Source organism: Salvelinus fontinalis, chromosome 1 (assembly GCF_029448725.1).
Source record: "Salvelinus fontinalis isolate EN_2023a chromosome 1, ASM2944872v1, whole genome shotgun sequence".
Classification (NCBI taxonomy): domain Eukaryota; kingdom Metazoa; phylum Chordata; class Actinopteri; order Salmoniformes; family Salmonidae; genus Salvelinus; species Salvelinus fontinalis.
In genome coordinates this window covers 85,701,889-85,715,946 of record NC_074665.1, presented here as the reverse complement: position 1 = coordinate 85,715,946, position 14,058 = coordinate 85,701,889, and the positions used below count along the sequence as shown (strand labels likewise).

At 41.4% G+C, this 14,058-nt stretch overlaps 1 protein-coding gene across 2 annotated transcripts in view; it reads right to left on the bottom strand.

Moving 5' to 3' along the window:
- The window catches only part of LOC129863049 (polycomb group RING finger protein 5-B-like), a 23,141-nt gene extending 23,119 nt beyond the window's left edge, over positions 1-22 (bottom strand). Inside the window, exon 1 of one of the 2 annotated variants that reach the window (XM_055935070.1) lies at positions 1-22. This exon is cut by the window's left edge and continues 132 nt beyond it. The gene's annotated coding sequence lies outside the window, so the exon portion shown is untranslated. The other variant, XM_055935071.1, reaches the window with a different exon arrangement.
- Between the last annotated feature and the right edge of the window lie 14,036 nt (positions 23-14,058).

The following is a 14,058-nucleotide window of genomic DNA, read 5'->3' as shown; positions in this document are numbered from 1 at the left end:
GAATTTAAGTTTCGTTCAAGACAACTTGGAACTCGAAAAAAACGACCTCGTGACGTCATTACTCTTCAGCTCGGGGAGGTAGGGGCATTAGGAGGACTTGTATTTACGAGTTAGATGACCAATCGGAAATCGTTTTTTTCAGAGTTCGCACTTTGCTTGAACGCACGGATGTCGGAGGTCGTAGATTTGAATGGTTCCGAGTTCCAAGTCGTCTTGAACGCACCATTACCCCTGCCTCCAGCTATGCAGATAGAACAAGTGGGCGGTAGATCACCAGCATGTGTGATTTTGCCAATTCATAGACCTACAGTGTTTCCTCGGGACCCCAAGGGGTGCATATTTAGTTTTTTGCCCTAGCACTACACAGCTGATTCAAATAATTTAAGTTTAGTTCATTTTTTGAATCAGCTGAGTAGTGATAGAGTAAAAAACTAAATGTGCGCCTCTTGGTGTTCCGAGGACCGAGTTTGGGAAACACTGGCCAACTACAAACCAAATAACTCATATTTCACGTTTTGGCAAAAAACTGGATTAAAACAAGCAGGGGCACAACTTTGGTTTTATATACATTATTTTTATCCAGTAAACACTCCAAAAAGTCTGCATGGTCCTAAAACACATTGTCGCCTTTTTTTGTATCACATTCCAATGACAAAAATGCAAATTCAGAATGTGGGGGGGACATGTCTCCCCCGTCCCCAGGGAAATTTGCACCACTGAAAAGTCATATTCTTATAATATCTATACAAATGTGTTTATCTCTATTAAGAATTCAGGTGTCATATTCAATACAACAAGAACATTTTAAATTACATATGCAACATATGTTGGCAATAGCCCCACTAAAAACAGGAAATGAGAATGAGAAGACCTACCCAAAATTTGACATTAGATTGTACAGCAAACTCAGATTTGTATACCTACCTAACGTTTTTATAAATTTTGGGGGCGGATAAACACTCCAAACAGCCTACCCAACCATTCGGAGGCGTCCGCATGGTCCTAAAGCACACCAAAGCCAAGTTTTGTATCACATTCCAATGATAAAACTGGGGTGGACAAAAATGCAATTTCAGAATGTGGGGGGAATATGCCCCCCTCCTCAACATACAACAATTTCAACGATTTTACTGAGTTACAGTTCATAGACGGAAATCAGTCAATAGAAATAAACTAATTAGCCCCAAATCTATGAATTTCACATGACTGGGCAGAAGGGCAGCAATGGGAGGGCCTGGGAGGGCATAGGCCCACCCACTTAGGAGAGATGCCCACCCACACAGGACAAGCCAATCAGAGTTTTTCCCCACAAAAGTGCTTTATTACAGACAGAAACACTCCTCAGTTTCATCAGCTGTCTGGGTGGCTGGTCTCAGATGATCCCGCAGGTGAAGAAGCCGGATTTGGAGGTCCTGGGCTGGCGTGGTTAAACGTGGTCTGCGGTTGTGAGGCCGGTTGGATGTATTGCCAAATTTTCTAAAACAGTGTTATGGTAGAGAAATTAACATTAAATTATCTGGCAACAGCTCTAGTTGACATTCCTGCAGTCAGCATGCCAGTTGCACACTCCTTCAAAACTTGAGACATCTGTGGTATTATGTTGTGACACAAAATTGCACATGTTACAGTGGCCTTTTATTGTCCCCAGCACAAAGTGTACATGTGTAATGATCATGCTGTTTAATCAGCTTCTTGATATACAACACCTGTCAGGTGAATGGATTATCTTGGCAAAGGAGAAATTATCACTAATAGGGACGTAAACTAAATTTGAGAGAAAAAAATAATAATTGCGTATGGAATGTTTCTGTGACCTTTAATTTCAGCTAATGAAACATGGGACCAACACGTTAAATGTTGTGTTTATATTTTTGTTCAGTATATATATACAGTTGAAGTCAGAAGTTTACATTCACTTTAGCCAAATACATGTATATTCAGTTTTTCACAATTCCTGACATTTAATCCATGCAAAAATTCCCTGTTTGAGGTCAGTTAGGATCACCACTTTATTTTAAGAATGTAAATTGTCAGAATACGCTTCCCACACGCTTCCCACAATAAGTTGGGTGAATTTTGGCCCATTCCTCTTGACAGAGCTGGTGTAACTGAGTCAGGTTTGCAGGCCTCCTTTCTCACACACACTTTCAGTTCTGCCCACAAATTTTCTATAGGATTGAGGTCAGGGCTTTGTGATGGCCATTCCAATACCTTGACTTTGTTGTCCTTAAGAAATTTTGCCAAAGGTTTGGAAGTATGCTTGGGGTCATTGTCCATTTGGAAGACCCATTTGCGACCAACCTTTAACTGCCTGACTGATGTCTTGAGATGTTGCTTTAATATATCCACATAATTTTCCTTGCCATCAACTTTTTGAAGTGCACCAGTACCTCCTGCAGCAAAGCACCCCCGCAACATGATGCTGCCACCCCCATGCTTAACGGTTGGGATGGTGTTCTTCGGCTTGCAAGCCTCCCCCTTTTACCTCCAAACTTAACGATAGTATTTATGGCCAAACAGTTCTATTTTTGTTTCATCAGACCAGAGGATACTTCTCCAAAAAGTACGATCTTTGTCCCCGTGTGAGGTTGCAAATCGTAGTCTGGCTTTTTTATGGAGGTTTTGTAGCAGTGGCTTCTTCCTTGCTGAGCGGCCTTTCGGGTCATGCCGATATAGGACTTGTTTTACTGTGGATATAGATAGTTTTGTACCTGTTTCCTCCAGCATCTTCACAAGGTCTTTTGCTGTTGTTCTGGGAATGATTTGCACTTTTTGCACCAAAGTACGTTCATCTCTAGGAGACAGAACGCGTCTCCTTCCTGAGCGGTATGATGGCTGCGTGGTCCCATGGTGTTTATACTTGCATACTATTGTCTGTACAGATGAATGTGGTACCTTCAGCTGTTTGGAAATTGCTCCCAAGGATGAACCAGACTTGTGGAGGTCTTCAATTCTTTTCTGAGGTCTTGGCTGATTTCGTTAGATTTTCCCATGATGTCAAGCAAAGAGGCACTGAGTTTGAAGGCCTTGAAATACATTCACAGGTACACCTCCAATTGACTCAAATGATGTCAATTAGCCTATCAGAAGCTTCTAAAGCCATGACATACTTTTATGGAATTTTCCAAGCTGTTTAAAAGGCAGTCAACTTAGTGTATGTAAACTTCTGACCCACTGGAATTGTGATACAGTGAATTATAAGTGAAATAATCTGTTTGTAAACATTTGTTGGAAAAATTACTTGTGTCATGCACAAAGTAGATGTCCTAACTGACTTGCCAAAACTATAGATTGTTAACAAGAAATGTGTGGAGTGGTTGAAAAACGAGTTTTATTAATGACTCCAACCTAAGTGTATGTAAACTTCTGACTAAAACTGTGTTTATATATACAGTGCTGCTTGAAAGTCTTGGTTTCATCAGACCAGAGAATCTTGTTTCTCATGATTTGAGAGTCCTTTAAGTGCCTTTTGGCAAACTCCAAGCAGGCTGTCATGTGTCTTATACTGAGGAGTGGCTTCTGTCTGGCCACTCTACCATAAAGGCCTGATTAGTGGAGTGCTGCAGATATGGTTGTCCTTCTGCATGGTTCTCCCATCTCCACAGAGGAACTCTGGAGCACTGTCAGATTGACCATTGTCTTCTTGGTCATCTTCCTGACCAAGGCCCTTCTCCCCCGATTGCTCAGTTTGGCCAAGCGGCCAGCTCTAGGAAGAGTCTTGGTGGTTCAAAACGTCTTCCATTTAAGAAAGATGGAGTTCTTGGGGACCTTCAATGCTGCAGAATTTTTTTTGGTACCCTTCCCCAGATATGTGCCTCCACACAATCCTGTCATGGAGCTCTCAGGACAATTCCTTCGACCTCATGGCTTGGTTTCTGTTCTGACATGCACTGTCACCTGAGGGACCTTATCTAGACAGGTGTGTGCCTTTCCAAATCATGTCTAATCAATTGAATTTACCACAGGTGGACTCCAAGGAAGTTTTAGAAACATCTCAAGGATGATCAATGGAAACAGGATGCACCTGAACTCAATATCAAGTCTCATAGCAAAGGGTCTGAATATTTATGTAAGTAAGTTAATTCTGTTTTCGCATACATTTCTAAAAACAAGTTTTTGCTTTGTCATTATGGGTTATTTTATGATGGTTGATTATGGGGTATGAATACTTTCCAAATGCACTTTATATTTTTGTATATATTCCTCTCTCTGTCCGGCTTGCAAGTATTATTTCCTAAAATCACCCGTGCTATGCTATCCCACAGGATAGCCTGAAACATGGGACCAACACTTTACATGTTACCTTTATATTTGTGTTCATTATAGTTTACTCAACTTTGGCATAAGTGTTGAGAACACTCAAGAATGCAGGCTATGTAAGCAGAACTTCCCTGCCCCAGAGTTGAGTAAACTACAAATTGTGTTGTTTAACATTTTTGAAAGGCTACCTTAGGTTGTGTACACAGTGTAGGTATAGTTTGCAACTGAAGGCCTAGGTCAAACAGTCAGGGTTATTGGTCACCACTACAGTGCCTTGCAAAAGTATTCATCCTGCCTTGCCTCCTGTTTTTCCTATTTTGTTGCATTACAACCTGTAAATTAAATTGATTTTTATTTGGATTTCATGTAATGGACATACACAAAATAGTCCAAAGTGGTGAAGTGAAATGAAAAAAGTAACTTGTTTAAAACATTTCTTAACAAATCAAACTGAAAAGTTGTGAGTGCAAATGTAATCACTCCCTTTGCTATGAAGACCCTAAATAAGATCTGGTGCAACCAATTACCTTTAGAAGTCACATAATTAGTCAAATTAAGTCCATCTGTGTGCAATCTAAGTGTCACATGATCTGTCAAATGATCTTAGTATATATACACCTGTTCTGAAAGGCCCCAGAGTCTGCAACACCACCAAGCAAGGGGCACCACCAAGCAAGCAGCACCATGAAGACCAAGGAGCTCTCCAAACAGGTCAGGGACAAAGTTGTGGAGAAGTACAGATCAGGGTTGGGTTATGAAAACATATCAGAAACTTTGAACATGCCATAGAGTACCATTAAATCCATTAATACAAATGGAAAGAATATGGCACCACAACAAACCTGCCAAGAGTGGGCCACCCACCAAAACTCACAGGCAAGGAGGGCATTAATCAGAGAGGCAACAAAGACACAAGATACCCTGAAAGAGCTGCAAAGCTCCACAGAAGGAGATTGGAGTATCTGTCCATAGCACCACTTAAAGCTGTACACTCCACAGAGCTGGGATTTACAGAAGAGTGGCCAGAAAAAGCCATAGCTTAAAGAAAAAAATAAGCAAACATGTTTGGCGTTTGCAAAAAGCCATGTGGAAGAACCCCCTAACATATGGAAGAAGGTACTATGTTCAGATGAGACTAAAATGTAGCTTTTTGGCCATCAAGGAAAACGCTATGTCTGGCGCAAACCCAACACCTCTCATCACCCTGAGAACACCATCCCTACAGTGAAGCATGGTGGTGGCAGCATCATGCTGTGGGGATGTTTTTGTCGGCAGGGACTGGGAAACTGGTCAGAATTGAAGGAATGATGGATGGCGCTAAATACAGGGAAATTCTTGAGTGAAACCTATTTCAGTCTTCCAGAGATTTGAGACTGGGATGGAAGTTCACCTTCCAGCAGGACAATGACCCTAAGCATCCTGCTAAAGAAACAGTTGAGTGGTTTAAGGGGAAAAATTTAAATGTCTTGGAATGGCCTAGTCAAAGCCCAGACCTCAATCCAGTGGTACGACTTTTGATTGCTGTACACTAGAGGAATCCATCTAAAAGGAGATGGAGCAGTTTTGCCTTGAAGAATGGGCAAAAATCCCAGTGGCTAGATGTGCCAAGGGTATAGAGACACCCGAAGAGACGTTTAGCTGTAATTCCTGCAAAAGGTGTCTCTACAAATTATTGACTTTGGGGGGGGGGGGTAGTTATGCACACACGTTTTCAATGTTTTTATCTTATTTTGCATCTTCAAAGTGGTAGGCATGTTGTGTAAATCAAATGATACAACCCCCCCCCCCAAAATCCGTTTTAATTCCAGGTTGTAAGGCAACAAATTAGGAAAAATGCCAAGGGGGTGAATACTTTCGCAAGCCACTATATCTGGATTTCTGCATAAATTGGTCATATAATTATATCTGATCTTCAACTAAGTCACAACAACAGACAAACCCAGTCTGCTTAAGCTAATAACACACATTTACATTTTACATTTACATTTAAGTCATTTAGCAGACGCTCTTATCCAGAGCGACTTACAAATTGATTGTATTTTCTTGTCTAAATTCAATACATCATTTAAACATTCACTGTGTAGGTTGAAAAAAGTATGTGAATCCCTAGGCTAATGGAGTCAGGAGTCAGCTAACCTGGAGTACAATCATTGAGATGAGATTGGAGATGTTGGTTAGAGCTGCCCTGCCCTTTAAAAAACACTCACAAAATTTGAGTTTGCTCTTCACAATAAGCATTGCCTGATGTGAACCAGAAGTACAGGTAATTCCAAAGGGTTCACATACTTTTTCTTACCGCTGTGTGTATATATATATATATGTGTGTGTTTTCAATATATTTACATATGAGAGGGACCAAGATTTCCTTCCTCCTTGGGATAAACTGACTGAAACATGTTCATTCATATTCTATACCACTGCATTGTGAAGAAACCTGTAGGCTACTATTTAACAGTAGTCATGTCATTCAGCCATCACAAACTATTGGCTGAGTGCACATCTCCGTGGGGTTTCAAAGTCTTAAAGGTCCAATGCAGCCATTTTTGTATCAATATCAAATTATTTCTGGGTAACAATTAAAGGTAGACTCTGCAAATGACATTACCATGAGCAGCACCACAGATATTGAGATTCCAGACTTTGCTCTCACACAGTCACACACAGTATCTGCACATGGGTTTGCTTCGCACTGTTACAGCGTGGTAGCCAGGGGACCAAAACAGCTGAGAATTTACTAGTGATGTCACCACACAGGCCAAAACTCCATCCCACCAAAAACTTCCAACCTCATGGTATGGAAATATATATAAAGCACAGGTAAATCACGTTTTTTGACTGCACTGGGCCTTTAAATACCATCTTTCTGTTCTCAATCTATTTTGGAACTATTAGCCTTCCTTTTAAAAGCAGCCAAAGAGAAGAGGGAAGGAGAGAGTGAACGAAGGCTTTCTCCAGTCTTGAGATCCTGCATGTCCATTCTCCCTCAGTCTGCTTCGGCCAAGATAAGACTGGCATCAATTGAATAATGAAAAAGGTGGTTGACGCAGTGAGCCAAGGGAGATGACGCGTCAGTCATACACTCTGACTGGTTTAATATTAAAGGAGAGTTAATATGATTCTGGACTATCAGCATGCTAATTCCACACACAGTACCTAAACCCACCTAAGGACAAATCATGCAGATGTTGCAGATTTATAACAAAACCATGAGTACACTGTAAAGAGGTTACTCTGAATTTGACAGTAGCTTACAGGCAGCCCGGTGGCAAATATCATTCTGTATTTCATATTACAGTACATCTATTGTAATGTAAACACAGTATCAAACCAAGTACTGTGTAATGATACACAGTACAATAGTGTAAAATATACTGTATTATACTGTAAAAAAGTAAATGCTACCGTAATCAGAATGAATGAATTAAGGAAATTAATTGAGGGGAGGGGCTTGCATTTCATAGTATTTTACTGTAATTACAAGGGATTGGTGGAAGAAGGTTGGCTGCTATGTAAAGTGTTTACACATTACATTATGCATATTGGTGTTTTATATCACTTGCACTTCTAGAGGTCAAACTTCTTCGGGATCGGTGTCCCGTCCACGGGACGGTTAAGCTAACGTAGGCTAATGCGATTAGCATGAGGTTGTAAGTAACAAGAACACTGTCCAATTTACAGTAGCTATTACAGTGAAATAATACCATGCTATTGTTTGAGGAGAGTGGAGGAACATGACAAGTTATTAATAAACAAATTAGGCACATTTGGGCAGTCTTGATACAACATTTTGAACCGCCAGCATTCAAAAGTGACCAAAACATCAGCCAGGAAGCACAGGAACTGAGAAGTGGTCTGTGGTCACCACCTGCAGAACAACTCCTCTATTGGGGGGTGTCTTGCTAATTGCCTATAATTTCCACCTTTTGTCTATTCCATTTGCACAACAGCATGTGAAATGTATTGTCAATCAGTGTTGCTTCCTAAGTGGACAGTTTGATTTCACAGAAGTGTGATTGACTTGGAGTTACATTGTTTTGTTTAAGTGTTCCCTTTATTTTTTGGAGCAGTGTACATTATGGCCTTTCTCTTGCATTTAAAAAATGATGGTACAAAAAAATACAAAAGAACGTTTTTTTTAATTTTTTTTTATTATCTTTTACCAGATCTATTGTGTTATATTTTCATACATTCCTTTCACATTTCCACAAACTTCAACGTGTTTCCTTTCAAATGGTACCAAGAATATGCATATTCTCACTCCTGGGCCTGAGCTACAGGCAGTTAGATTTGGGTATGTCATTTAGGAAAAAAATGAATAACATTTCCATACTGGCAGTGACTACAGGACAGCACAGACCTAAAGGACATGGCTAAATGCTCAACCATGGAAAATTATTTAGACTAGCTGTTCCTCCAATTTGCTCTATATACACATTGATGGGCCACTAGAACACCATCGGAATACAGCAATTCTAACTCACGGGTGCAACAAATATAACCTCTTACAAGGTATGCCTCAAAATGTGTTAATGAGCCACAAATAACAATACCATGCACCCACTAGTGGTCAAAAGAAGATACAGTACTGTATTCTCTGGGCTGGAATTACAGTACCAATCGAAATACAGCAATTCTTTAGCTGCATTTTCCCACAATGCATCACAATTTACACTATGCTGCAGTAAAACATTTCACAGTATTAAAACTGTTGATAAAACCCCAAACTACTGTATAATTTACAGTTTTCCATTAAGGTGTAGGCTATTCTACTTATTATACCACATGCACATGTTTCATAAAGGATAGCGTTAAAGTAATATGTTTTTGTTGCTCCACTCTGCCTGAGACATATTTGAAAGTTGGGTGATGATCAAAGCTGAAGAGTGTCCATTTATATTCCCTTCATCCAGAGACATCACAGATCCATTCCTGAAATAGGCTGGGTGACAGCAGAAATGCTTTTATCAACAGCTGAAAGGCAGATAGGCCTATGTTTACTCCACCACGGCTGTTAAAACAGCCTCAATATAAATAATAACACTGGTTCTTTTGGCAGCATCTATTCAGTAGCCTCTGAGAGCATGCAGCATGTATATCAAAGCACATGTTTCTTGCCTGTCATGCTCTGTTTATTGCGTAACACAAAGAGGTGTGTACTGGGTCGTTCCACCAATTCGGTACCTTTTGAGTACTGTAACTTTGCCAATTTTGGGGGGGATTTCACCTCATTTTAACAATCTGTCAAAGAAAGCATATTCTCAACCTCATAAAAAACATGTTTTCCCATCTCAATAGGTTAAATTTAAAAAATACTAATTGAAGTGCCTACTAAGTGCCAAATAAAGTATCAGTGTTTACTGTAATAGGGTTGACGATTTAATCTTAAGCAGCCATAAATCCCCTTGTGACATGGGGAATGGAACCTTGTTGTGTGCAACAGGAAGTGGCAATTGAATGCAAGCTTCACAAAAATATTGAAATTGTTAAAACATTTATCTATGGGTAACAGGGTTGACGTGTTATGCTAGCCCAGTTCAGTTTTCCACCACAAAACACCAGAAAATGGAGGGCCTCCTGAGAGGCGGAGTGGTCTAAGGAACAGCATTGCAGTGTTGCGGTGTCACTACAGCCTGGGGTTCACTCCCAGTGTCACAACCGGGAGTCCCATAGGGCACACTATTGGCTCAGCGTCGTCCGGGTTAGGAGAGGGTTTATATTCATTGTGGTCTATATTAAAGGTCACTTAATTTAATACAACAGGCTTTTGAAATTCAATATTGGTACACAATTTCTACTTAAAGTATCAAAGGGACTCAAAGGGCACTCATTTGGTGAAACGACCCGAACGATCAGTAATGCTTCAGCCCTCGTGAAATGAGGATCATTCTGTTCAACAAAACATCTTTCGCATCTTTGAAAATATTTGAATTCATATTTTGAACGCAGTTGTAAAAACAATGTCCCTATGATCTCTTTGCTCTTTGCTTTTAGAACACCTACTCATTCAAGGGTTTTTCTTTATTTTGACTATTTTCTACATTGTAGAATAACAGTGAAGACGGCAAAAGTATGAAACACCAAAAAAGTGCTCAACAAATCAAAATATATAGTTTATATTTGAGATTCTTCAAACAGCTACCCTTTGCCTTGATGACAGCTTTGCACACGATTGGAATTCTCTCAACCAGCTTCACCTGGAATGCTTTTCCAACACTCCTGATGGAGAACCCACATATTTTTTTATTTTTTTATTTATTTAACCTTTATTTAACCAGGTAGGCAAATTGAGAACACGTTCTCATTTACAATTGCGACCTGGCCAAGATAAAGCAAAGCAGTTCGACACATACAACAACACATAGTTACACATGGAGTAAAAACAAACATATAGTCAATAATACAGTGAAAAAAAATAAGTCTATATACAATGTGAGCAAGTGAGGTGAGATAAAGGAGGTGAAGGCAAACAGATATATGTATAAATAAATAAAATATAAAAAGGCCATGGAGGCGAAGTGAGTACAACACAGCAAGTAAAATAAAAACTAAAAAAACACTGGAATGGTTGGTTTGCATTGGAAGAAAGTGCAAAGTAGAGACAGAAATAATGGGGTGCAAAGGAGCAAAATAAATTAATAAATAAATACAGTAGGTAAAGAGGTAGTTGTTTGGGCTAAATTGTAGATGGGTTATGTACAGGTGCAGTAATCTATGAGCTGCTCTGACAGCTGGTGCTTAAAGCTAGTGAGGGAGATAGGTGTTTCCAGTTTCAGAGATTTTTGTAGTTCGTTCCAGTCATTGGCAGCAGAGAACTGGAAGGAGAGGCGTCCAAAGGAAGAATTGGTTTTGGGGGTGACTAGAGAGATATACCTGCTGGAGCGCGTGCTACAGGTAGGTGCTGCTATGGTGACCAGCGAGCTGAGATAAGGGGGGACTTTACCTAGCAGGGTCTTGTAGATGACCTGGAACCAGTGGGTTTGGCGACGAGTATGAAGCGAGGGCCAGCCAACGAGAGTGTACAGGTCGCAGTGGTGGGTAGTATATGGGGCTTTGGTGACAAAACGGATGGCACTGTGATAGACTGCATCCAATTTATTGAGTAGGGTTTTGGAGGCTATTTTGTAAATGACATCACCGAAGTCGAGGATTGGTAGGATGGTCAGTTTTACAAGGGTATGTTTGGCAGCATGAGTAAAGGATGCTTTGTTGCGGAATAGGAAGCCAATTCTAGATTTGACTTTGGATTGGAGATGTTTGATGTGGGTCTGGAAGGAGAGTTTACAGTCTAACCAGACACCTAGGTATTTGTAGTTGTCCACATATTCTAAGTCAGAGCCGTCCAAAGTAGTGATGTTGGACAGGCGGGCAGGAGCAGGCAGCGATCGGTTGAAGAGCATGCATTTGGTTTTACTTGTATTTAAGAGCAGTTGGAGGCCACGGAAGGAGAGTTGTATGGCATTGAAGCTCGCCTGGAGGGTTGTTAACACAGTGTCAAAAGAAGGGCCAGAAGTATACAGAATAGTGTCGTCTGCGTAGAGGTGGATCAGAGAATCACCAGCAGCAAGAGCGACATCATTGATGTAAACAGAGAAGAGGGTCGGTCCAAGAATTGAACCCTGTGGCACCCCCATAGAGACTGCCAGAGGCCCGGACAACAGACCCTCCGATTTGACACACTGAACTCTATCAGAGAAGTAGTTGGTGAACCAGGCGAGGCAATCATTAGAGAAACCAAGGCTGTCGAGTCTGCCAATGAGGATGTGGTGATTGACAGAGTCAAAAGCCTTGGCCAGGTCAATGAATACGGCTGCACAGTATTGTTTCCTATCGATGGCGGTTACGATATCGTTTATGACCTTGAGCGTGGCTGAGGTGCACCCATGACCAGCTCTGAAACCAGATTGCATAGCGGAGAAGGTGTGGTGTGATTCGAAATGGTCGGTAATCTGTTTGTTGACTTGGCTTTCGAAGACCTTAGAAAGGCAGGGTAGGATAGATATAGGTCTGTAGCAGTTAGGGTCAAGGGTGTCCCCCCCTTTGAAGAGGGGGATAACCGCAGCTGCTTTCCAATCTTTGGGGATCTCAGACGACACGAAAGAGAGGTTGAAGAGGCTAGTAATAGGGGTGGCAACAATTTCAGCAGATAGTTTTAGAAAGAAAGGGTCCAGATTATCTAGCCCGGCTGATTTGTAAGGGTCCAGATTTTGCAGCTCATTAAGAACATCAGCTGACTGTATTTGGGAGAAAGAGAAATGGGGAAGGCTTGGGCGAGTAGCAGAGGGGAGGGCAGTGCTGTTGTCCGGGGTAGGGGTAGCCAGGTGGAAAGCATGGCCAGCCGTAGAAAAATGCTTATTGAAATTCTCAATTATAGTGGATTTGTCGGTGGTGACAGTGTTTCCTATCTTCAGAGCGGTTGGAAGCTGGGAGGAGGTGTTCTTATTCTCCATGGACTTTACGGTGTCCCAGAACTTTTTTGAATTTGTGTAGCAGGAAGCAAATTTCTGCTTGAAAAAGCTAGCCTTGGCTGTTCTAACTGCCTGTGTATATTGGTTTCTGGCTTCCCTGAAAAGTTGCATATCACGGGGGCTGTTCGATGCTAATGCAGAACGCCATAGGATGTTTTTCTGATGGTTAAGGGCAGTCAGGTCAGGAGAGAACCAAGGGCTATATCTGTTCCTGGTTCTAAATTTCTTGAATGGGTTATGCTTATTCAAGATGGTGAGGAAGGCATTTTTTAAAAATGACCAGGCATCCTCTACTGACGGGATGAGATCAATATCCTTCCAGGATATCCCGGCCAGGTCGTTTAGGAAGGCCTGCTCGCTGAAGTGTTTCAGGGAGCGTTTGACAGTGATGAGTGGAGGTCGTTTGACCGCTGACCCATTACGGATGCAGGCAATGAGGCAGTGATCGCTGAGATCTTGGTTGAAAACAGCAGAGGTGTATTTGGAGGGCAAGTTTGTTAGGATGATATCTATGAGGGTACCCGTGTTTACGGAATTGGGGTGGTACCTGGTAGGTTCATTGATAATTTGTGTGAGATTGAGGGCATCAAGCTTAGATTGTAGGGTGGCTGGGGTGTTGAGCATGTTCAAATTTAGGTCGCCTAGCAGCACGAGCTCTGAAGATAGATGGGGGGCAATCAGTTCACATATAGTGTCCAGAGCACAGCTGGGGGCAGAGGGTGGTCTATAGCAGGCGGCAACGGTGAGAGACTTGTTTTTAGAGAGGTGGATTTTTAAAAGTAGAAGTTCAAATTGTTTGGGAACAGACCTGGATAGTATAACAGAACTCTGCAGGCAGTCTTTGCAGTAGATTGCAACACCGCCCCCTTTGGCCGTTCTATCTTGTCTGAAAATATTGTAATTGGGGATAAAAATGTCTGAATTTTTGGTGGTCTTTCTAAGCCAGGATTCAGACACGGCTAAAACATCCGGGTTGGTAGAGTGTGCTAAAGCAGTGAACAAAACAAACTTAGGGAGGAGGCTTCTAATGTTAACATGCATGAAGCCAAGGCTATTACGGTTACAGAAGTCATCAAAAGAGAGCGCCTGGGGAATAGGAGTGGAGCCAGGTACTGCAGGGCCTGGATTCACCTCTACATCACCAGAGGAACAGAGGAGAAGTAGGATAATGGTACGGCTAAAAGCTATGAGAATTGGTCGCCTAGAGCTACTAGAGCAGAGAGTAAAAGGAAGTTTCTGGGGGCGATAAAATAGTTTAAAGGAATAATGTACAGACAAAGGTATGGTAGGATGTGAATACAGTGGAGGTAAACCTAGGTATTGAGTGATGATG